Here is a 23,126-nt window from a genome sequence, read left to right as displayed (position 1 = left end):
CAATCTCAGTTTTCAGGCGTTACCACCTACAACTTACAAATGTATTTTACTCGGCTCAGTGACACAGATTTAAATACTTTTGTCTTAAAAAATACTTTTCACATTAACTTTTTGGATTAGGGAGGAACTTAAGGTGTGGCAAAGGGAATACATATTATTCATCAGGAGGAATTTAAATTTTAAGGGATGGTCATTGTGGATAATTGTGTTTACTCAATAGTTATCTTCCGAAATTCCATAGAAAATAAAGTTTTTCTTGATAAACGCTTTTTCAAAATTTCATTTTAATAGGTATTGTTAATTTCTGTCCAAAAGTGTTCACGAAACAAATAGTAGGAATAGTTCAGCCAATGAACGAAAAAAATTGCTTCACGTCAAAAATAATCCAATAGTTTTGAAACTTGGCACACTTACTAAGGGATGTCTGGTGATACCCTAAAAAAAGTCCCTATGAAGCGGCAGTTAAGAGAAACATGAAGTTTGTTTCAGTTTTTCATGTTTATCTCAAAAACTATTTGTCGTACCAAAAAATTTGGTTGCACAAAATTAAAACTCATTAAATTTTATATTAAATAAGCTTTAAGTCTGTGGAACATACACGTGAAAACGTAAAAAACTAAAACAAACAAACTCCATGTTTCTCTTAACTGCCGCTAGAGCTCACGTCGGATTCTTGAGGACTTTTTTTTGGGTCCTCACCAGACATCCTTTATTAAGTTCGCCAAGTTTCAAAACTGTTGGATTTTTTTGAGATGAAAACTTTATTAACTGGACTAGAAATGGAAGGTGGCGTTTAGCTTCTGATATGAAATCAATACTTTTAAAATCATCTATCGGAAATATGCGATACTTGAGCTTAAACTGCTCTGATTGTTTATATCTTCAGAGATAAAAGAGGTAGGAGAATAATATTTTTGTTCATATTATAGATTTCGAAATATTTGGGTTTAAGTTAGTGAAAAGGGTCTTATTTTTCATTGTGAGAAAAAATTGTATCTGCAAGTAAATTAGCTAAGAAGTTATCAAATTGTAATTTAATTTGTAATTTATCGAAGCAAATAAACTTATGAGGCGTTACGTTTCTATATGCCCCAAACTCTAGAAATGAAAATATGTTTCTATGGCTGTTCGATTTGCAATTCGAATTAAATACGTAAATAGAGAGTTCAACCTAAATACTGTTTAAAACTCCCTACAAATTGAAACTTTGACGAAAAAGCTAAGGTTTGCATAGAATTTTCTGCAGAAAGCTTAAACGTATTACAAACCACAAAAAAAGTAAGCAAGATTTAAAGGTCAACATTTTTAATTTCAACTATTGCTACGTCTCTGCAACTGTAGGAAATATATACTAAGAAATAGATCAGATTGTAATGCTGTTGTTCTAAAAAATGGTGGAATTTTGAATCTTGACTTAGATTAAATAAAGACGAACGCCTCCAAGCGGTAAATTGACAAAAATCGTTATGTTGATGCTGAAGGCAATAATATTATTATAATAATTAAACTTAAATTTAAAAAAAATGTTTGGCACCTGTATAAATCGGTAAACATTTTTTACTATAAAACATTATAAACAAAAAATATTTTTGTACTTGTCTGTCATCAATTTAATTTTTGAAAAAAAAAACTACACATTGAACACTTTTCTTAACAAATGCATACTTTTGAAATGCCTGCATTTTGTTAAAACTTATTGTTGCAGCTTTGATCTTTTTTGATTTAAAAATAAATTCCAAAATAATTTTAATATATCTATCAATAACTAATCATGAAATGCATTTTTCTCATTATCAATTGAGTTCTTAAAAAATCTTAAAAACACAAAATGCCACTTGAATCTGTTTTTTTGCCAGCCAAATAATAAATAAATCACAAAACATAATAATAACAAAAATTGGATTTCCACGATAGTGAGGTAAAATGATTCATCAAAATTAAATCAATGTTTAACGGGACCCAATTGTATACAAAAAAGAAAAATACGGATCTTGTTAATAAAAATATAATTCCCTTGCAATACCACGATATCTATAAATTCCATCTTTTAACACTTCTTATCTGAAAGTGGTAATTTAATTAACATGACTAATGTTCTTATATAACAAGAAAATAGTAAAATAAAATAAATGAGTAAGTTATTTTGAAAATTATTATTTAGTTAAAAAAACGTGACAAAACAAAAGGAGTAAAATTAATAATTATCACAATTGAGGCACACAAATGTAAAAGTATATCCTTTCACTTTTGTTGCTTTCAATGTCTTTTACTCTGCAAACAAAATAAAGACTTTTTAATCTATTCTGTGTTAAAATTTACCTTTTCAAAAAATCACAACATCGTCTCTCCTAAAACTTTTGCAAATATTGACTAATGTACGTTTTTTGGTCTCAACGTCGGCGAATTGAAGTTTTCTTTATTTTTCTAGTAATATAAATATCTAACTTTAATATTATAGCAAACACTTCTTGACTTGTTTTTCTTATCTGTTGCTTATTAAAAGCAAATATCACATAATTGTACTTTTCCCAATTTTACAAAGCTTGAAAGAAACCATATGTATCTAAATGAGCCAAAGTTTAAAAGTTATTAGCTGTATAAGTATGGATGCGGTGTTTCAGGGTGATCGCCTATGCGGACGACGACGCCACAGTGGTTCGTTTTGTATGGGAGAGCGGAAAAAAGTCTGTAAAATCTGAACGGTTCAACGGATTTAAATAAAATTTGGCATACATGTTAAGATTAGTCTTATACATATTTGGTCGAAATTTGGTCAAGAAAAAATTATTAGAAAAAAAGTTATTGGCATTTTTCTAAAATTTGAGGGTTTTTGATTTTTGTATGGGAGAGCGGAAAAAAGTCTGTAAAATCTGAACTTCTAAACGAATTTTAATGAAATTTTAAATACATGTTAAGATTAGTCTTATACATGCTTGGTCAAAATTTGGTCAAGAAAAAATTATTAGAAAAAAAGTTATTGACATTTTTCTAAAATTTGAGGCTTTTGATGTTATATTTAAATAAAAGTTTTTTTTTAGTAAAATCTTAACTTTTTATTTTGAACAAAATATTATTACTAACTATGTATATTATAAAATTAAATAAATAAATAGATAAATACATACAAAAAATAAATAAAAAACAATTATGAAGTAGTAATTTTATGACGCTAAAATGAGATTTTTAGCGTCTGCGCTGATTGGAAGTATTTTCTTTTTTGCCTGTGGCCTTAAACCTGTTATTATTGGATCTTTTTTAATTTAATCCTTTATATATATAGATTTAAGTAAGAGATTTTATTCTAATAAGACAGATAATACAAAATTACGCAATACACAACAAAAACAAAGCAATAAAACTTTAAAAATAACACCTTTTTTATTTCTACCTGCCCTACTTTTAGCAAAAAACTAAAAAAATAAAGGATTATCCCTAATCCTTTTCTTTATTTTTTTTAAGCTCTATCATATTATTTAAAATATCATAAAACTATATTGCTTTTCGTGTGTTCTTTCCAAGAAAATTGAGTTCAAAGTTGAAAAAATTTTCCGGGCAGAAATAAATGGTTTCGCAAAAATCGAAATTCTCAGACCTGTGTCAATGTATTAATTTTGTTTTATTTTTAAAATAAAGTTTGACATTTTTTCTTAAAATAATGGGCTTATCCAGTTCATTCTGACAATTAATAACGAAGAAATCAAACTTTTTGGTAAACACCACCGTCAAAACGCAGTTTTTTGAAATCCGATTCAGTGAAACATTTTTGATCATAACTTCCACATCTGCACGTATCTGCAGCTGATTTTTTCTGTGCTTTTACATAAATGCATGGAGCATATGCTGGCATACTTACTTTCTTGGAGTCTTTTGGAGCTTTTTTTTGAAATCAAAAAGTTAAAAAAAAAACACATTTTTCCCTAGTACTTAAGCTTCAAACTACTTATAGAAGGTATCTTTTATAAATAATCATTTTTTTTTTTTATTTTAGATAATCGAAAATAGACCAATTAAATTATTTAAGAAGCTAGAGAATTTATTTAAAGGAACTTCGGGAAAAAAACATCTCAAAATTTGTTGAAAATACGGTTCGCGATTTGAGTAAAATTATTTTTCAACTTTGAGGGCTGGTAAATCAGAACATACAATATATATGTTGAAAAATACTTTTAAATCATACGCTCGGGTTATATAAGAGTACTTAAACATAAAATTTAAAAGGATAAATATAACTTCTTAAAAAGACTTTTTTCCGCTCTCGCACCACTGTGCGACGTAGCTATAGCAGTTTCAGGGAAGCATCTTATCACCTTAAAAGAACGCTTACAAACATGCCTTAGACAGACTAATACTTTGGGCTGATCGGTGTGGACTGGGTGCTAACACACACAAAACCGATTTAGTCTTATTTTTGAGAACATACAAAATTCCATTTTTCAACCCTCCCTATATTAAAGGAATCCAAAAAAAAAATACATGGGAATTGTTTTAGATAAAAAACTAAATTGAAAACCCAACGAAAGAGTCAAAAAAGCTACTGGAGTTCCCCTTCTTTTCAAAACAGCTATTGGCAATAAATGGGGCTTACAAACCAGAATCACGCATTAGCTTTACACATCGGTAATTAGACCGATTTCAATGTACGGTGTGGCAGTATGGTGAAGTGCTTTAGAGAAGCTATAAACCGCGACAAATCAAATAAAGTCCGTTCAGCTTGCCTATGTATAAGCGGATCACTTCGCACGACCCCATATGCGGCATTGGACACCTAAATCTACCTAACACCTCTTGACATTTTCGCAAACAAATAGCTTCAAGCTCTGCTTTTTGCCTCAAAGCTTCGTCGCACTGGATTAACAACAACATTCGCCACTCCGTAATTCTTAGGTATTTAGAATCAATTCCAAAGCATACAGCTACACCATCCCCCAAGTGCAATTCGCAGAAACTTCCAGATTTCTATGCCTTCCAAATCTTTCTGGATAAAAGGGATAGAACATTCCTGGAAGACGAGTCAATCCATTTTTATATAGATGGATTAACAACAAAAAAAGGGGTTGGTGGAGGTGTGTACACTGAACGACTAAAATTAAATCTCTCATTCCAGCTTCCCAATCATTGTAGCGTGTTCCAGGCGGAACTTTTGGCGATAAAAGAAGTCTTGTCCTAGCTTAAGGAAAACGCGATATCATCATCAACATCTGATATCCGTATTTTCTCAAAAAGTCAGACCGCTATCAAATCTCTGGACTTTGTCTCTACAAACCCTATAACAGTCCATAACTGTAGATCATCTCTAATGGAGATGGCCCAGCAGTTTAATATTTTCTTTTGCTGAATGTCAGGCCATAATGACATTTCAGGCAACTATAAGGCAGATGAACTCGCTAGGAACGGTACAGTGCAGCCCATCCTACCACGTTTGGCTCATACTGGCATACCAATCGCTAATTGTAAACTGTTGCTAATACAAGACGCTATGAAGAAGACAAACACCATAACCATAACCGTCATAACTGGACACTGTCTAATAGGAAAGTACACCACGAGACTAGGTGTATTCTCAATTGACTTTTGCAGAAGCTGTATGTACGACGAAGAGGAAGAAACAGTTCTTCACCTTCTCTGTACATGCCCTGTTCCAGCTCAAAAACACAAGAATTACCTATCAGAATTCTTCTTTAACGATCTAAACGATCTATATCATATTAGCACTATCAGCCTTACACGTTTCGTAAGGAGGAAGCCTCAAGTTTCATGTGGTATCACAGTGAGCCATTAAACTGGCTTAAGTGTTTCCGATTCCATCATGAACAGCCACTTTAACCTAACCTAACCTAACCATAAGTATGAAGGATTCTATGGTAATGTTCGCAATGTGTTAATTCTACTAAAAAATAAAATGTTACAAAAGTTCTTTACCTTTGAGAAAATGTTTGTCTATGATTATTTATTAAACTTGCTATGCCACTAACTTGTATCCGCCAAGTGAGAAACTTAGCCCTAGTAACTTATTGAATTATTGACTTAACGTTGTTGATCTCGACTGATATTTCAATGTAGAATAAAGAATTCTATATTACGAACATAAACACACTGCGAGCAAACTAACAACAATAATAAGAGCTACTTTTAAAATTGTTCTCAGGGGAGTTTATCGTATACAAAATAAATTAGTGTAACTTCTTCAAAAGCCATTTCAATAAGATATCTAGTAGAGGAATTTAAACTTATTCAAACTAGATTAACTCTGAAGATTTATGTCATATCAAAATAGTTTCCGGATGAATTCTAAAATTTTGACATAAAGGCGCCTCCTCATCGAATAACAGTTTAAACTTTTTTATACACGTTTGCTTTGTTCCTTCGAAAGACCCCCCTTGGTCATCGTAATCATTCGTTCAATAAATCCATATTCATGAGACATTATTAACTCATAGAAAATGTAAGTATTAAACAGATAAACACCATACACCACACTGGCTATATTCTCTTCTCAAAGGAGTATGTTTAACTATATTAGCTTATTTACAAGCAAACACTTAAAAATGACTTACAACTAGTTGCATAAGATATTCTATAAATCTAACTAGTTGGTGGAGCAAGAAACATGTAAGCTATGTAGTTTGAGAACATTTATAAAGGGTGATTTTGAGAGTACTTTTATTTTATCGGATTGAAAGCATCATACTGGTGTTTTTTTTTCAAAATTATAAAAATGATAATTGATATTTATTGGGAATATTATAGCAATCGATTTTAATATAGTTATAAAATATTCGAGTGTCCTTTTTTGAGGTAATGACATTTTCCAATTAAATATACAAGCTTTTGAATTTCGGCAGTTAAGGATAAAAACTCATCTAAACCATCTTTATATCGCAGGATCTACAAAATACGATTAGTTTTTGAAGAGAGATAAGCAAAAAGCAGAAAATGAATCGCAGCTTATAAACAAAACTAATGTTTAAAAGTTCGGAACTAAAACTAAGCAAGCATATTCAAATAAAAAAAATGTTGAGGAAGAAATCCAGATAATCAATGGTTAAATTATAAATTATTTCAAAACAGATAAAAAAGTTTTGAATGTAACTCTTTTTTTGATTTATGTAAAACTCAAATGATTTTTGGCATAGATTGTAACTAAACAGGAACAGAAAAAAAACATTTAATGACTTCAATCTCTGATTGGAAGTATGTAAGAAGCATTTTGGATTTCCATCCGACATGTATAGCTTAAATCGTTTGTGGCATCAGTCTATGGGAATGTTTACTGATATACTTCTTTTACTTCTTTAAGAGAAAAAAGTGAAGGGTGGGCACAATACTCCAGCCGTTATAGTTTTTGAAGGCATTGTTGATGGTTTTGGAGTGCAGCTTACGTATTTGCCTAGATGCTATTGGTCTCCTTAAATGTTTTCGGATGGTTGGCATACCAAAAGTTCTTCGCGGTTCTTCGCAGTTAAGGTAGATAGAATTTGTTTGGGAATGTGTGCAACAGATCAATTGTGTTGTATAAAATATGAATCATAAAGCCAGGGGCGTTCAAACCCATATCCCTAATTTAAGTTTTTACCCATATCCCTAATTCCAGTTTTAAAAAAGTGCGGGTTAACTTGTCTTTGCAACGTCCGTGCACTGTTGAGCAGAACGTTGATCGGAATTGAAAAGAATAATGCCACAACGATATCACTAGTCCATAAAATAAAGGAAAAATGCAATTTGATTTTATAATGCGCCAAAAACTAAGGCAGTTACTGTTATCCTTGACATGTTTAAAAAATCTCCAACACGCTTTCTCACTTTTATTATTCATCTCCTGTCTGCAAAGATAGTACTCTTAGCTTTACATATCCGTTTTCAGAATCACATCCCTCTTCTTCGGATGGATGAGCTCATTAAATTCCCACTTAACAGCATTGCACATTGAGAAATAAAAACCCAATACTGTCTTGTATCGTTAAAGCGCCCTCCCCATTATCCATGGATGGCACTTGCATCGATGAGACCAACCACCGCTTGTGGAACGAAGACTTATATACGTCCAAAGTTTGAGTATAACTCACATATCTGGGTTAGTGCTCCTGCAACTTACTTAAGCCTCTTGGAAAGTATGCAGCGTTGAGCTTTTAGATTGATTGGTGATAATACCATCATAGGATCGTCGTAAAGTTTCTTGACTCATCCTCTATAACCGTTATCTTAACGGTTTATGCTCTAGAGAAATAGCCAACTGTATTCTTCCCCTTTAAAAGTTCAAACGTAATACTCGCGCATCTAGAAATGCTCATCAGTATAGTTTCGAGCCCAACTTCGGTCGTACTTTCATGTACAGAGATTCGTTCTTTAGCGAAATTCCTTACCACACTCTGTTTTCCCAGCCATTGCAATATTCTGGAATTCAAAACCAATGTGTACCGACACCTCCTTTCAAACCCTCTCTCCATTTCCTAGTGCTCACACTGCTTTTTTTTTGTTTTACATAATAAGGCTCGTTTCACACAGCACGGTTTTAAGCGTACGGCCGAAAACGGGACGGCGGCATTTGGTTAGAGGCGCGAAGAAGAGCATATATACGCTTTCATATTATACGGTCACGGCAAAATGCCGGCACCGCGCTGTATAAAAACCGTCTACTGTCACTACAGTATACTGCAGCCGGACGGAGCGATAAGCTTAGTGGCGTACGTGACGAAATGCATGTTTTCACATCATACAATTTTATTCGTGCGGCAGAGTTCGAACTTAACCTGTGAAAAAGTATACTTAGCACAGGAACACTGCATATATCGTGTTTTACCGTACTGTTAAAACCGTATAATGTGTAATTAGCCATTGATTCGGTTTATGCCGTCCGATTTTTTTGCCGTACGGTGTAGTGTGAAACGAGTCTAAGGGTAGTAATATCCCCTTGAGTGTGAACTTATTTTAAAAAAAACATAGTACAACCTTAAAGAATCGGAACTATTTAACAGTGGGTAGGTGTCTTAAATTTTAAAAATTAATATGGGAGGAAATCTGGAGCTAGGAAAAGCATTGCACATTCTTTATGTGTGGTCAAAAAATGAACTTTACTATAGTAAACGTATGTGCAGACCCTAAGAAATTAGAAAAATATGTGAATTGTAATTGCTCTTGCACATACGAGTACATTTAAATATATGTAAGTATGCTAAAAGTGAGCGTGTCTATTTTGTTGAAAATTTTAGTGACATCTTTTGATATCTTTCTTATTAAACTTTGCTTTTTTAAGTCTGTTAAATGAAAAGAAATCTTAAAAACAAGGAAAGTTTCTTTAACAGAGGGTGCATTTTAAAATTTCAATTTCTCAATGTTCTCAATCGGATTACCACAAGGAATTCTACCGACGCATAGATGACGCTAGCAAAAACATTTATTTGAAGCCCATTTAACTCCACTGATCCTTTTAACACCTCCATACACATTCTTTCATACAAAAAAATCATACATCGATAAAATGTATATAAATATAAATAAACTAGCAAGATTTGCCTGACCAACCATCTATGCAGTTCAATTATGTGAATTCCAGTTTTAATTTGTTTCTTCTCTTTGTAAATTGCTCAAGGGAGCAGTTGAGTTAGGATTTAATCATAATTTTTCATTTTTTATCACACTTTAGCCTTTCGGTGTGAAAAAAAGGAGTGCGGGATGACGACGACAAGCGACGACGAACGGTGAGGTTATTGCAGTTTTGCAGTCAACAAACAGCAAAGTATTTTATTCTTAAAGGATTCATAATCGAATCAGTAGATGATGGTGGATGATGTACGAGTACAGTATATATTGTACATATATACAACATACACTATATACACATTGCACAGGGTCTTCATGATACATTGCTTCAAACACTAGCAGTTTTTGTAATCTGTTTTTATAAACTACGGCGAGTTGCACATTGAAAAATAATATTCGTATTCCTCCTCTTTATAAACACAGAATTTGATTTGAAACAAGCCAACAATGCTTTTTAAATCACATTCAAAGTAAGGTAATAAAATGTCTTAAAGACTTTGGTACGTATTGTGTTTCTACAAAGCCATGGCCAAAAGCTCTTAAATTTAATAAATACGAATTTGGTAAACAAAACATAAATATTTACAAGTTACAAATGTTGAGACAACATGTACAGTGCTGCTAAAAATAATCCAGATTATATCTTAAAATTATGTTTTTCTTAATATCTAGCAAATAAATATGTGATTTGCACAGAATTTTATGAAAAAATTAAAGAATACGTGAAAAAGTAGTACAATAACCGGGTTTTCAGGAGATTTGAAGTTCCGACTGTAAGTAACTTTGATAACAGCAAATTTACATTTAAATTCCTTGCTAATAGGCAATATTGCTTGAAGGCTAACACATCAACGGTAAATGACACCATAGAAAAACGCCTTAGTGGAAAATTAGTAGAGGACGATAATTTTGGGGGTGATCTTAGCAAAACAAGAATAAAAACTCATAAACGCATTTGCGCCGAAAGACCCTTTCGCTAGCTTGAATACGAAAAGAGTTTTCGATGGCCCCAGTATTTATTAAGGCCTAGTACAGTAAGACAATTCTTAAGGGAGAAAGGGCTTTATGCATTTCGCGAAGCAAAAAACGACTTCTCTTAAGTACCATAGAAAGGGAAGCTAGTAATTTTGCACCTGATCGACTATTTTACCATGAATTATGTATCTTACTAGGCTTTAATTTCGTAAAAAATCGTCTTAACTGGTCTGTAAGCAAATTAAATGATACAATTTCCAGTGATGAAAGCTATTTGAACTTTGTTTTACACCGATGGAAGAAGAACAGTTAGCCTCCCAAGAAACCAGTGAATGTAGTTTATAAGGAGCCAGTTAAAGCTATTGATTAGAAACGAAAATTATGTACTGATCGATCGGAAATCACAATTTTTTAAAAATGTATTTTTCTATTTTCCGGACGGAAATTCATTTTCCTGAACAGCTGATATTCTTATGTTCAAAAGTGAAACGAATCGTTCCATTGATTTGTGTTCCAATTTCACACAATTCCAATGACAGATTTTGGCCAGTAAAAGTTTTTCGGTGGATTTCAATCAGGACATTTTTTTCTATGACAGAAACTTTTAATGATAGCTATAAACGACCTGTCAGGAAAATTCCAATGTTTGTTTTCAATGTGCCCGATTACACGAGATTTTTTTTTGGTTGTTTCCTCTTTCGTCTTTTTGACAGATCGGGTGAGGGGTGCAGAAACGTAGGGGAAAGAAGTCGTGAAAAGAGTCCTGAAAATTTATGAACTTTTTTTGGTTGAACTTTGACGTTTATGCTTTGACAACCAATAAAAAAAATGCATAATTTACAGATATAAGTTCAGTTTTCCAGAGTACGGTGCGGTGTAGTAAAGGCAAATATAAACGTGAAATAATGTAAATTTAATTATTTATTTAAATGATTTAAGAAAAGTGGACAAAAACTCAAACGGAAGTATTATTAACGCTGTTTCAAAGTTGGCCCAATTTGTATAACACGCTGAACAAAAATAAATAAAAAATCAATAAAAATTATTCCATAAATTTGTTTCATTTTTCCCTAAATTATTGCCACAGAAATCCAATTATAATTTGTAGGTACTCTCTGATTATTACTGCCCGGACAACGAAACAAAATTAAATTCTTCCTCCACAGTTTTTTCAGAAACGTCAAAAAGAGGAATAACGAAAGGAACGAAAAAAGGAAAGGTGTAATCACGAGGGTAGGTACCTGTCAAAAAGACGAAAGACGAAAACGAACGAAAAAACATCCCGTGTAATCAGGGTCAATGATGAAAACCAATGATAACTATAACTGGCGCCTAAATCAGTAAGGCACTAATGGCACGCTTCGAGGTTGCTTTGAATGATTTCTGCCATTAGCAGCTGTTATTTTTTCTCAAAAGTGTGTTTTGATTTTTCGGGCAGTAAAAAATATGTGACTTTTGAAATCGAAAAAAAATTAATTTATCGCGGAAGTAGCTTACACAGCCTTTCGTGGCTATGTTCAGCTCATGGAGCAAAAAGAACCACAGACTGAGAGACGTCAGTGGGTCCAGGAGCTATTCTACGGAGTTCTTCAATCTATTATATGAGTTACATAAATAAAAAAATAAAACGTTTTCAAAACAAAAATTGTATACTTGTTCTATGCATATTTCAATTGGCGTTTTTCTTTTTTAGTCCAGAGTTTAGCACTGAGCAGAGTCTGAGCGAACAGAGTAGAGTAGAATAAAGTTCTAAGCAGAGTATATTCAGAGCTCTCTGATTTAATTATGAAACAACTTGAGCACTTAATGTCCTGATTTGAAATATCGTCTGTTTGAAGGCGTTAATTTTCTTAAATCAAATTAATCAAAAAAAAACTTACGCTATGTTGGTCCATTTGGCGCCTGTAATAAAATTGATTCATAAAAATGTTATATGCAATTAGTTTTTTCTAAATTATCTTTCCTTCTGCACTAGAGCGACCAGCCTCTTCCTCCAGTTTTATTGCTTTGATGATGATATTTTTTAATTTCCGGGCTTTCAAATATCAAAATGTTTGTGTTCAGCATTATACTCCGTTTACTCTGTTGTTTTATTCTGAGCTCACAGAGCGCGCTCTAAACATGTTCATAACTAAAAAACACGAATTCGAAGCTCTGAACGATCAGAGCTCAAAAAGAAACACAATTATTTTTTGACAGATCGAGCTTTGCTCTAAACTAAAAAAGAAAAACGCCAAATAACTTCCATTTTAACTTTTTCTAATGACCAATGAGAATCCCTCCAAAAAAGCAAATGTATTTTGTTTGTTGACATTTTATAAAGCTTTTGAGTTGTCAGATAAAGCAAATGCTAATTTGAACTAGAGCTTCCGATTGGAGTCAAAAAAGTTTCATTGTGATAAAATGCATTGAATTTCTATGGCTGAACTCGTAAACGTCAGGCAAAGCCGAAGCTGAAGCGTGTTTGTGTTTCAGCCATAAAGAGCATCAGTTACGGGTTGACGTTTATTATTGATATACTGGATCTTTTTCTGTAGAATAATATTTTGAGGTCTGTTATGCTTCCCTTACCAGAGAAGGGAATGACTTTAAAAATACCCGTGCCTTAAAGAGATCTGAATCACCCGTTTTAAAGCTAATTGAAGGCTTGTGGACAATTTTAAAAGGTAGATTCGGAAAGAAAATACACTTATCCAAAAGTTAATTTATTGCGTATTTTAACGGCGAAGTTATTTTACTTATTTTTGCATTTGCATAGACAAAGTTCTAAACTAAATTATAATTTTAATTTTTTTTATTCTTATAGATATTAATAAAAAAAGCCACATAAATGAATGAAATTAGCAATATTTCTGAACAGTTACTGTACGTACATATACGAAATTTCCCGAAATCAATATTATCAGTTCATTTTCTTTTGACTGTTATGATTTTGCGTTTATTTTACGAAAGAGCATTCATTTCTATGTTTAATAACTCAATTGTGAATTAATCCCAGTGGGATATAATATATGTATACATATATTTTAGAGATATTTACATGTTTTGGAAAATTGCTCACTAGAGTCAGGTTCAGGCTAAGATCGAACCGCTGAAGATGTATGAGGCTAAGAGGTATGAAGTCCAACTTTTTCTTTGATTTACCAAGTGATAAAATTTAAGATTTAAAAATCAAAAAATCTTTAAATACACATAACTGTTTGTGCACCATATTGCTTAGTGCATTTTTTTAATTATAAACTAGAAATAGGTACAAATAACTTGGTTGTACATATTTAAGATATTTTTAATCTTCTATGGCTTCAGCGAACTTTATATCAAACAAATATTTGGCACCTGAGTCCCACTTGGGTGTGTGAAAAATCAATTTCTAACTTAATCGGGCCATAAGGCCCAAAATAAAAAGTTTGACTTTATGTTTCTGCACCGATCTAACTTTTAAGGTGACTGAACTGAAATTTAAATTCTTTAATGTGATTTTAAAATTTAGAGTTCTAAAACATGGAATACACCTATCAGTAAAATCGCTAAAGCACCTCTCAAAGTCTATTCAGCTTTCCGTCAATGAATATTGAAACAAAAATTTTACTAACCTTTTAACGTGGTTAGCTTAAAATGGATCTATTCGCTATCACATATTTTGTTTATGGTTAAAATTAATAGTAGCTCTAGGCAGCAAAGCCTATATCAAAAGGTATGCTAGAAGTACTAGATATATGTAAGTTTTAAAAAAAATATTTTTTTTAAATATTATCAAAAACCAGGGCGGCCTAACAATAAGGTTTTGACCATCAATGGTTCTTTGTTGTTTAACCATACATATGAACAATATGTATGCTATTTTTAAATATATTTTATGACATATTTTGTTATTAATTTTGTTGGCTTTGAATGTCACATTCAAATATCATGTTATTGTATCCAAAACAAAATATTATTGAATTTTATTTAAGGCGTTGTCGTTTGCAACTACAGTCTACATATGATTCGAATGTCAAACATCTTATAATAACATTTGCAATACTGCGAAATAAATAAGTTCCCATTTCCATGTTTTTGATTTAGCTTAGAGCAATTCTTGACCTCCCATTTCCCAAATTTATTACCTGAGTTCGCGCCTGAGGCTTTAGGCGTCTTACTGAACTGTGTATAGACTGCTGACCGATATGCTGGGATGACAGTCGTACGCACTTCTCATGACGCCACAGGCTACAGCAAAAATATGTCTCAGAGAAAACATATGTATGTACATAATGTATGTGATTGAAACAATAGCACTTTAGGAGTATTCTTAAAGGGAAGGAAAAGCTAAATCACTTTTTGTTTTCTTTTAAATGTTGGCCGTAATAAAATAATTCAAGAAAAAATAAATATTATTTTACACACAGTTAAAGCCGAAATAAAATGTTAGGTGTTTTGGAATACAACACATTTAATTATATGTATTTAAATATGTACTTTTGATTTGAAAAAAGGTTGTTTGACTGGAAAATACAATGACATATAATGATGATATAAGTATTTTTAGCAGCTATTAAGAACTTGGAAAAGCCATTGGCGAAAATTATGGCACAAACATTGTGTCAGAGAATAATAAGTTATTAAAACTTCATTACAACACGAATTCAGAAATATGAATTTAAAAAGTTAAAAAGTTATTCTTTTAGATCTCCAATCTCCAGCTAACATTTTTATTGAGAAATGAATCGATTTCTTTCCTAAAAAGTGTACATAGCTATCATTTAATTGAATTAAGAATTCATTAATGAGTTTTATGCATTTACTTGCAAACCAGGCCTGGATGTTGATGTGGTGTGTGAAGGATTTAAAAGGCAATATTTAACACAAATAGACATAACATTTAAAATTAAATCAAAAATGACAGTAAAATCAAGGTTTAGTAGTTTATTGTTCGAAAAACACACAAAAGACTTGCATTATAACGTGGCGTCATCTACGTAATATCCAGCCTATGCCACGTAAAGTTTTTCACGGGTACTACTCGTACCTCTTGCGAGGAACTGACAAATTTTCCAAGAGTAATTCTTGTCATCAAAAATGCTTTCTCAAATTTGCCCTATCATTTAATTGTTAGTTAATAAATATTGCAACCATTAATCAAAATAAAAACCGTCCTATCTCTTGAATTGGACCAAATTACATATAAATGTCAATTTTCAGAATAATAGGTTGACTCGGCTAAGAGTTCACTGGAAACAAACATCAGGACACTGTAACAAGTTATTAAAGATACGGGTTCAAAAGTATAAGGCTGGAATTCGACAACTGTCAAATTGAGTTGTTAAACCATTTCTTTTTTCAAGCTGAAAGTCTGGCATTTACGAAAATGGATCGCTTAGCTATAATACAACTCATAAAAATCTACTACAAAAATGGTGATTCTGCACATATCGTACTTTAGAAGGAGATTATGGTTTACATAATCATTAAACTATGGAAGCAATTGGCAAAATTGTGAAGAGATTGGATTGGTTACCAATATTGTTTCACTAAAAAATATAGCTGCTGCTGTTAGTGAAAGTGTTTCCGAAACCCCGAATGTGCCGATTCCTCTTCTTTTTGACTTCCCATAAGAAGTTATTGTAATGAGTCCGTTTTGTCAAATTGAACATTTTTACACACCTTTCGATATTTCAAGGATTCTAGAGTTGAAATAAAAGATTTTTAGAAAGATATATGTGCGTGCGTTCGCGACGTTCAAATAAATGTTTCTCTACAGATAATAATGTAGAAATATGCAGAAAGGACTCTCAACAAAATTGTGTGAGTGTTTTTTTTTACCATAGCAATTTAAATATCTCACGAACCAATAACGCTAGAGACTTGAACTAAATTTTATATTATAAAATTGTAACGTGATACCAAACCAGTATATATTTGAAAAAATTCCAATTAATGGTTTTCTTTATAAATCAAAAAAACTAGAAAAAAAAATGTATCACCTCTAAAATTTTACGAATACAAAATGATTTCATCTCCAAAAGAATTTTGTGCAACGAAAAATAACGTTTTTAATATCTGGTAAATTTTTAGGAAAAATCGAATTTACAGTTTTTTATAAAGAAAAAACCTAAAAAAAAACAAAAATGTATAAAAGTTGTTAAAAATTGATTTTCGACTCAAATATCTTTTCAAAACTCTGAGATATTGGTTTAAAACTACTTTTATCTTTTAAAAAATATTGTTTTCAACATCCAGTAAAGTTTTGAGAAAAATCTAATTGACAGTTTTTTTACAAAAGATAAAACCCTAAGAAAAACAATACTAAAACTTGGTGAAAATTTACTTTCGAATCAAATAGGTTTCTAAAAATTAAAAATACTGTCTTCAAACCTTGTTTATTTCACAGAAAATATTTTTTTCGATATTCAGTAGTTTTTTTCATAAAAAAAATAAAATCTACAAAAAATAGTACGCAAATTTGGTAAAAATTGATGTTCGGTTCGTGATATTTCTTAAACTAATTTCATTCATGGAATTTGTAAAAATTTGAGAAATGCTACTAAAATTGGTAAAAAATTGTTTTCCACTAAAAAATCTTTTTAACAAAACAATTTTTATTTCTTTAAATAAAAAATATTGTTAGTAGAATTTGAAATTTTTTAAGAACAATTCAACTGAAAACTTTCTTAACCCAACACGAAAACCTGCAAACTTTTAAGCAAGACAAATTGACAGACGGGATGAGAAGTTATCAGTGTGGGTCGCATCCCAGCCTCTTTTTTAGAAATTAGGACTGTCTTACGGCTTATTTTACACTTGGATTTATACCTACATCTATATAAAATTCAGCTCACACAACAACTGAAGCTAGCTGACCATTCAAAACGTCGTAGATACGTCGAATGGGTGCTTGAACAACAGGCGGTTTTCGAACAAAATTTTATTCAGCGAAGAAGCACATTTCTTACTCAGTGGGTATGTTTCCAAACAAAATTGTCGTATTTGGGGCTCTGAGAATCTTTAAGTAATTGACGAAAGGCCATTACATCCACGGAAACTCATTGTATGGTGTGCTCTTTGGACCTTACTTCTTCGAAAACGATGGAATGACTGACACCGTCATTGCTATTGAAGAATACGACTTGGAGAATATGTTGTTTCAACAAGATGGTGCCACATGCCACAACTCAGAGACATTTCCTGGCGGAGTAATTTCTCGTCGTTGGGATATCATCTGGCCACCAAAATAATGCAATTTGACACCACTGGACTTTTTTTGTGGGGCTACGGGAAAGATCGTGTTTTTCTAGATAAACCTTTAACAATTGAGCACTTAAAAACCAACATTCGTCAAGTTATATCTATGTGTCAAAAAGCCGTCGAAAATTAGCTCAAAAGAATCAATGCTTGCAACAATTCGCGTGGTGGTCATTTAAAAGATGTAGTGTTTCACTCATAATGTCAACATTCAAAATATATAAAATGTATATGTACATGAGTATATAATAATAAGAAATATCATATGAACAAACATTTTATTTTATATTAGTTCTATTACATGTTAAATTTACATTTACTTTTGAAACCACAAAATGAATAACCCTGAAACCAAGTGAAAAGATATAAATTACATTAACTATTCAAAACGTATTTTTATTAAATAACGCAGTATCGATTTTCTTATTAATTGATTGATTGGTTTTTGAATATTTCCAGAAATATATGCATGTACATAGATATGTACACTGCACAATTTCTTACAATTTTGCTGTCAGAACTATAAGAAATTAATTTGTTGGTTTCGATTAAAATAGGAAAAAAGAGACAAAATTGACTTACAGGTGATAAATTTTTTGTTTTCTAAATTATTGTCCTTGTTGACAAAGAAAATTCTCAGAAACTTTAAAAACATAAACGGATCAATTACATACATCAGGAACATTTTCGTAAAGTTTACTTTATAAACAAATTTAGGAGACATATCAATTTTAAAATATTTTAAACTTTTTTTCTTTGCCTTTTTGACAGTGTATATTTTCAAAAACGTTTTGGGAAAATTTCAACCCTAATGGCAGCTGTCTAGATAGTGACAAGTCACACTTTTTCCCTAAAAGAAATCTCTGAACATGATTTACTCGAAATAAGATTTTTCAATTTCACTGATTTGAAACTGAAAAAAAACAACCTTATTTTGTTAGAAGATACAATAAATACCATCTAGTTAAACGACATAGTTTTTAGTTCTTGAAGATTTTTGCTTGCTTCGAATACAGTGCATAAGTCATAAACACCCACACATTGCCATAGCCCCTTGAATGGTACCAATCCTTCGAGAATACCTGACCCAATAACAACAAATTATGAACACAACGAGTTTTGATGGTTTCCATCAATAAGTTTCTTTTAAGATTTGTCAAGGTTAATGTTAAAAATATAATTAATTCTAATTCATTTATTGTGGAGTAAAATGTTTTTTATGTTGTATATTTAAAATCAAAGAAAATATGAGAAATAGAAAGAAACGATTTCCTCAAATTTTATGAAAACTTTTCAGCATAAACAAGTTTACCTCATCAAAAAATCATTAAAGAATAAGGATTTTTTTCCCTAAACATCCATTACAAAAATTAAGATGGTTAATATTTAATACTAAAGCTTAAGGTAAATAACACTTAATTAATTTTCAAATATTCCATTCACGTTTGTCGTTTAAGAAGAAGGACTTTTTTTAACCTACATTTAGAAGTAATTATTCATAAAATGGAAAAACCCTTTTTGGGAAGTTTTGATTCTTGAAATACTTGAAGCGTAAGGTTTTTTTTGCCTGGAACATAAGCAATATATATAACTTTCTGACTGATAAGCTATGAAATATTATTCGGAGGAAGTTATAGATTATATTACTTAAACCCTAAACAAATTAATAACTATCACAAAAAAAATAAAAGAATTAATTAGTTAAATAAATAATGAAATATAGGTACCATAATCCATGGATAATATTTTTTTGGCAAGTTAATTCCTAAAAACATTAGTGATCTTATCTATAATCCTCCATTAATTGCACTCTAGAGAGGAAAAGTGATTTGTTATCTTATCTATCGGTATTAATTTAATTGGTGTTTGAAAAGTACCCATACTTATTATTAATAATACCTACTAACCGAAAATAGAGACTCATTAATCAAAACAATTAGGATTTTTTTAATGACACTTTGATATACTTATGCTTATGTGCATACATATATTAGGGGGGTTCATTTGGTACAAGAAACAAAATTGCTATATGTTAAAAAATTTATTTCATTTGTCAAAGTATATACATGTATCAGAAACTTAAAAAACACAAAATAATATGTTTTTTAAACCAAAAATTAATTGAAGAAAGAATTTCGTCCCCTTTCTACGTGAATGTCTTACCTATAACACCAAGTTTTTCGAATTATGCAAGAAATATAATTTCCACCAGGGAAACACAAAATTCAAATTTATTTTTTGGTTGTTCCATAATTTCTTACATAAATAACTCAAGTTAAGTTAAATTAGTTTCGCAATTGCCATCATTTGAAAAAATCATAAGTTTTGTGCAAGTTATTAAACAATATTAGGTTCTTATTTTGGCCTAAAATTAGTAATTTGTATCTTTTGGATATAAATAGGAGTTAAAAATGTTGACTACAGTGGCTTTGATATAAAAGTAAGTTTTTTTTTTTTAAATTAAGAATAACATCTCAAAACCAATTGTTAACTCATATATCCAAGTAATATTGTACGAGAATATCTAAGTTCCGTGAGAACACACAATAAGACTTCAGACACTAATTAATTAGTAATAAGAATTGTTGATTTGATACGTGATGTTATCGCATAAAAGAGACAATGTATCTTAAAAACCCACCGACAAACCCCGAGCAAATTGCCTTAAGCTCGTTACGGACTTTGCTATTCTGAAATTCTCAAATATTTTGGTAGATAAAAGCGAAGTCAGGTCTAAGTGAAAAAGTTACTGCGGGTAAATTGAATTTTTAAAAAGGGTTTCGAAGTGCTTCTTCTCATAAAATAAAACAAAATTTAAAATTCCACGTATCCCTTTTAGGAACTTTCTGTCACCGATGATTAAACCTAACCAAAATCCGTGCCGCCTTTATGTAGCAGTATTAATGTTGGGTGAATAAATCTTATACACATTTGTGTGATGAAACACAATAAAATTCTATCCAAAAACATTATGATTGTAGTCGTAGAAGCTCGTTTCACTTTAAGAAATCTAAACAGATATACAACCAGGAAGATAGACTGATACCAACAAAACATTAACTATTTATGTTTTCTTAAATGAAAAATTAGAAATGAAGAAGCTTTAATAAACCGAATCTGAATACTTATGCCAAAAAAATCCAAGTTCCGTTTTATTGAAAAAGATAAACATCCTGTTCGGCAATCCTCTCGCCCCGAAGGCATTTCAATTCAGTTACAAATCTTTCAATTTTAATCCTTTGACTTACCTTCTTAAAAAATTGTTCGATTGATAAATAAAAATAAAAAAATATTCAGCTTTAATTATTTAATCACTTTTCTTTGGAACGGAAATGAGAACACTAAGCCACTGCTATTTGTCGAAAGAATAATTTTAATTTGCACTTTATTGCCAAAACCGAATTATTGACAACAAATTTATACTTAGAAACTGTATTTTAAGGACACCTTTTTTTTAATAAAAATCCGTGTTTTAATATGGGATATCTAACACGTGCGACAATCAGAACAAAACAGTGAACTGCATTTAAACAACTTGTCAGTTTTATACGATTTTAATAACCGACTGATGAAATTTGATTTCGCTTATGATTTTCCTAACGACTGTTTCGTACGTAAAACAGGAAAAGGGGAATTCGAGAAAAAGCTTCCTTTTAAAATTCATTCAAAGAGAGAGAAATTGTGTCTGGAGAGTGCGCGTCAAAAGTTTGGAGAGTTTTGTCATTCATTCAACATGGTTTTTATGATGCTTGTACTTGTACTTGATACTTGAAAACATATTTTGAAGATGCAACTGGTGGCTTTTGGCTTATGAGTGCGTTTAATTAAATCAAAAATTACTTTAATCTTTATTATTACTTTAAATAAAAATTAAATCAAAAATTACTTTAATCTTTATTATTACTTTAAATAAAAGTAGATGCCTTAAGAGGTCGTTATAAAAGTGGATTAAATAATTACCTGAAATCAGAAATTAAAACGTTGAAACACTTTGTTTGAAAGCTTTTGATGAGAATTCCTTTTCATGTTGATCAGCCACGCGGTACCTGTTGACTTATGTTCCGTTAAATTTCTGAACTTCCTGTTGAATATATCACAATATTAATAATGTTTTTCTAGACATCAGAATAGGAACAGGAATAATATTTTGTTTTTGTATTATTTTTTAAGGAGTTTTATTCCCAGACCAGTGTTCAGTGTTAGTGAACTTTGTGCTGAGTAATGTAGGTGCATAGAAATAATTTTGGCTAGAGATAGCTTGTGAGTTTCGTGATTGGTGTTTTTGGGGATGGACTTTTTTAGAAAGATATTAACTTATGTAGTATGTACGTGTTTATTTTATTTCCAAAAAGAATTTAAAGATTTGAGCATATTATATTATAATAGCGGCTCGGTACGTGCTTCGCTATGCATAAATCATATTAATACAAAAAATTGGATACTCTTACAATTATGGGACTATATGGGTTAATCTAAAACAGTTGGATAAACAATATTTTTAGTTTTTTTCATTTTGAGTATCAATAAAATAAACAATTGGGTGTACCGACTCTGAAACAGGTAACATAAAGTTGGCCATGTGAAAAACATTATTCCTCCAAACGTGAAGTATTTGCCCTTGGGCCTTATTTATGAAAATCGCAAATGATAAACGCACAGGATATTGTAATCTTTTAAATTCAAATGGCATATCATAGTTGGAATCATAGGGATACTTGGTATCAAACACTTTTCTCCTTTTCATTTACCATTTAAGGTAATCAAATTTTTCAATAACTTTTTTACTGCCAATCTGGTGCCATTACACAGTTTTGGTGGACTAATGTTTCGCAATAATATAATCAAATTTTCAGATTTATGCAATGAGGTGGTATACCAGCTGGTTTCAATGAATTTAAAAATTCAATTAAATAATTCATTGCCTCATCTTGATTCATAACACTGTCAATTGACTTATACATATGTCGTGACTACACCTAGCAGTTTCGATTGAATTTGAAAATTAATGGCATTGATATGAGCGTTTTTCGGTGTTAAATGGTGCGTTCTCTCAACCATTCATGATTTCTGTAATTCTATAGAATATTCGGAAAAACACATTCAATAAACTTATCTACAGATTACGCAATTGTACAAAAATTGTTCGGTAAAGTGATCAATCCGTTGGTACTGTCGATTGATATTTTGCCATCACCAATTTCTAACAATTGTTTTGATAACTCATGGCCAGTTGCATCATTATGTAGGTGAATACGCATATTAATGTTTAGTTTCAGTTTTCGTATACATATCTCCAAGGAACTGATGACTTCAAACAGGCGTTTATTTCATCAGTAGGAGTTGATCGATGAATGACAGGCAATGTTTGACGAAAGTCTCTTGACAGCAATATC

General features: G+C 31.2%; 1 protein-coding gene across 2 annotated transcripts in view; it reads right to left on the bottom strand.

Moving 5' to 3' along the window:
• The window catches only part of LOC129951276 (diuretic hormone class 2), a 33,694-nt gene extending 12,430 nt beyond the window's left edge, over window positions 1–21,264 (bottom strand). Inside the window, exon 1 of one of the 2 annotated variants that reach the window (XM_056063357.1) lies at window positions 20,982–21,264. The gene's annotated coding sequence lies outside the window, so the exon portion shown is untranslated. The remainder of the gene's footprint in view (window positions 1–20,981) is intronic. The other variant, XM_056063356.1, reaches the window with a different exon arrangement.
• Window positions 21,265–23,126: the final 1,862 nt, after the last annotated feature.

Source organism: Eupeodes corollae, chromosome 3 (assembly GCF_945859685.1).
Source record: "Eupeodes corollae chromosome 3, idEupCoro1.1, whole genome shotgun sequence".
NCBI lineage: Eukaryota > Metazoa > Arthropoda > Insecta > Diptera > Syrphidae > Eupeodes > Eupeodes corollae.
The sequence above is the reverse complement of the archived record's forward strand: the minus strand, read 5'-3'. Positions and strand labels throughout refer to the sequence as shown.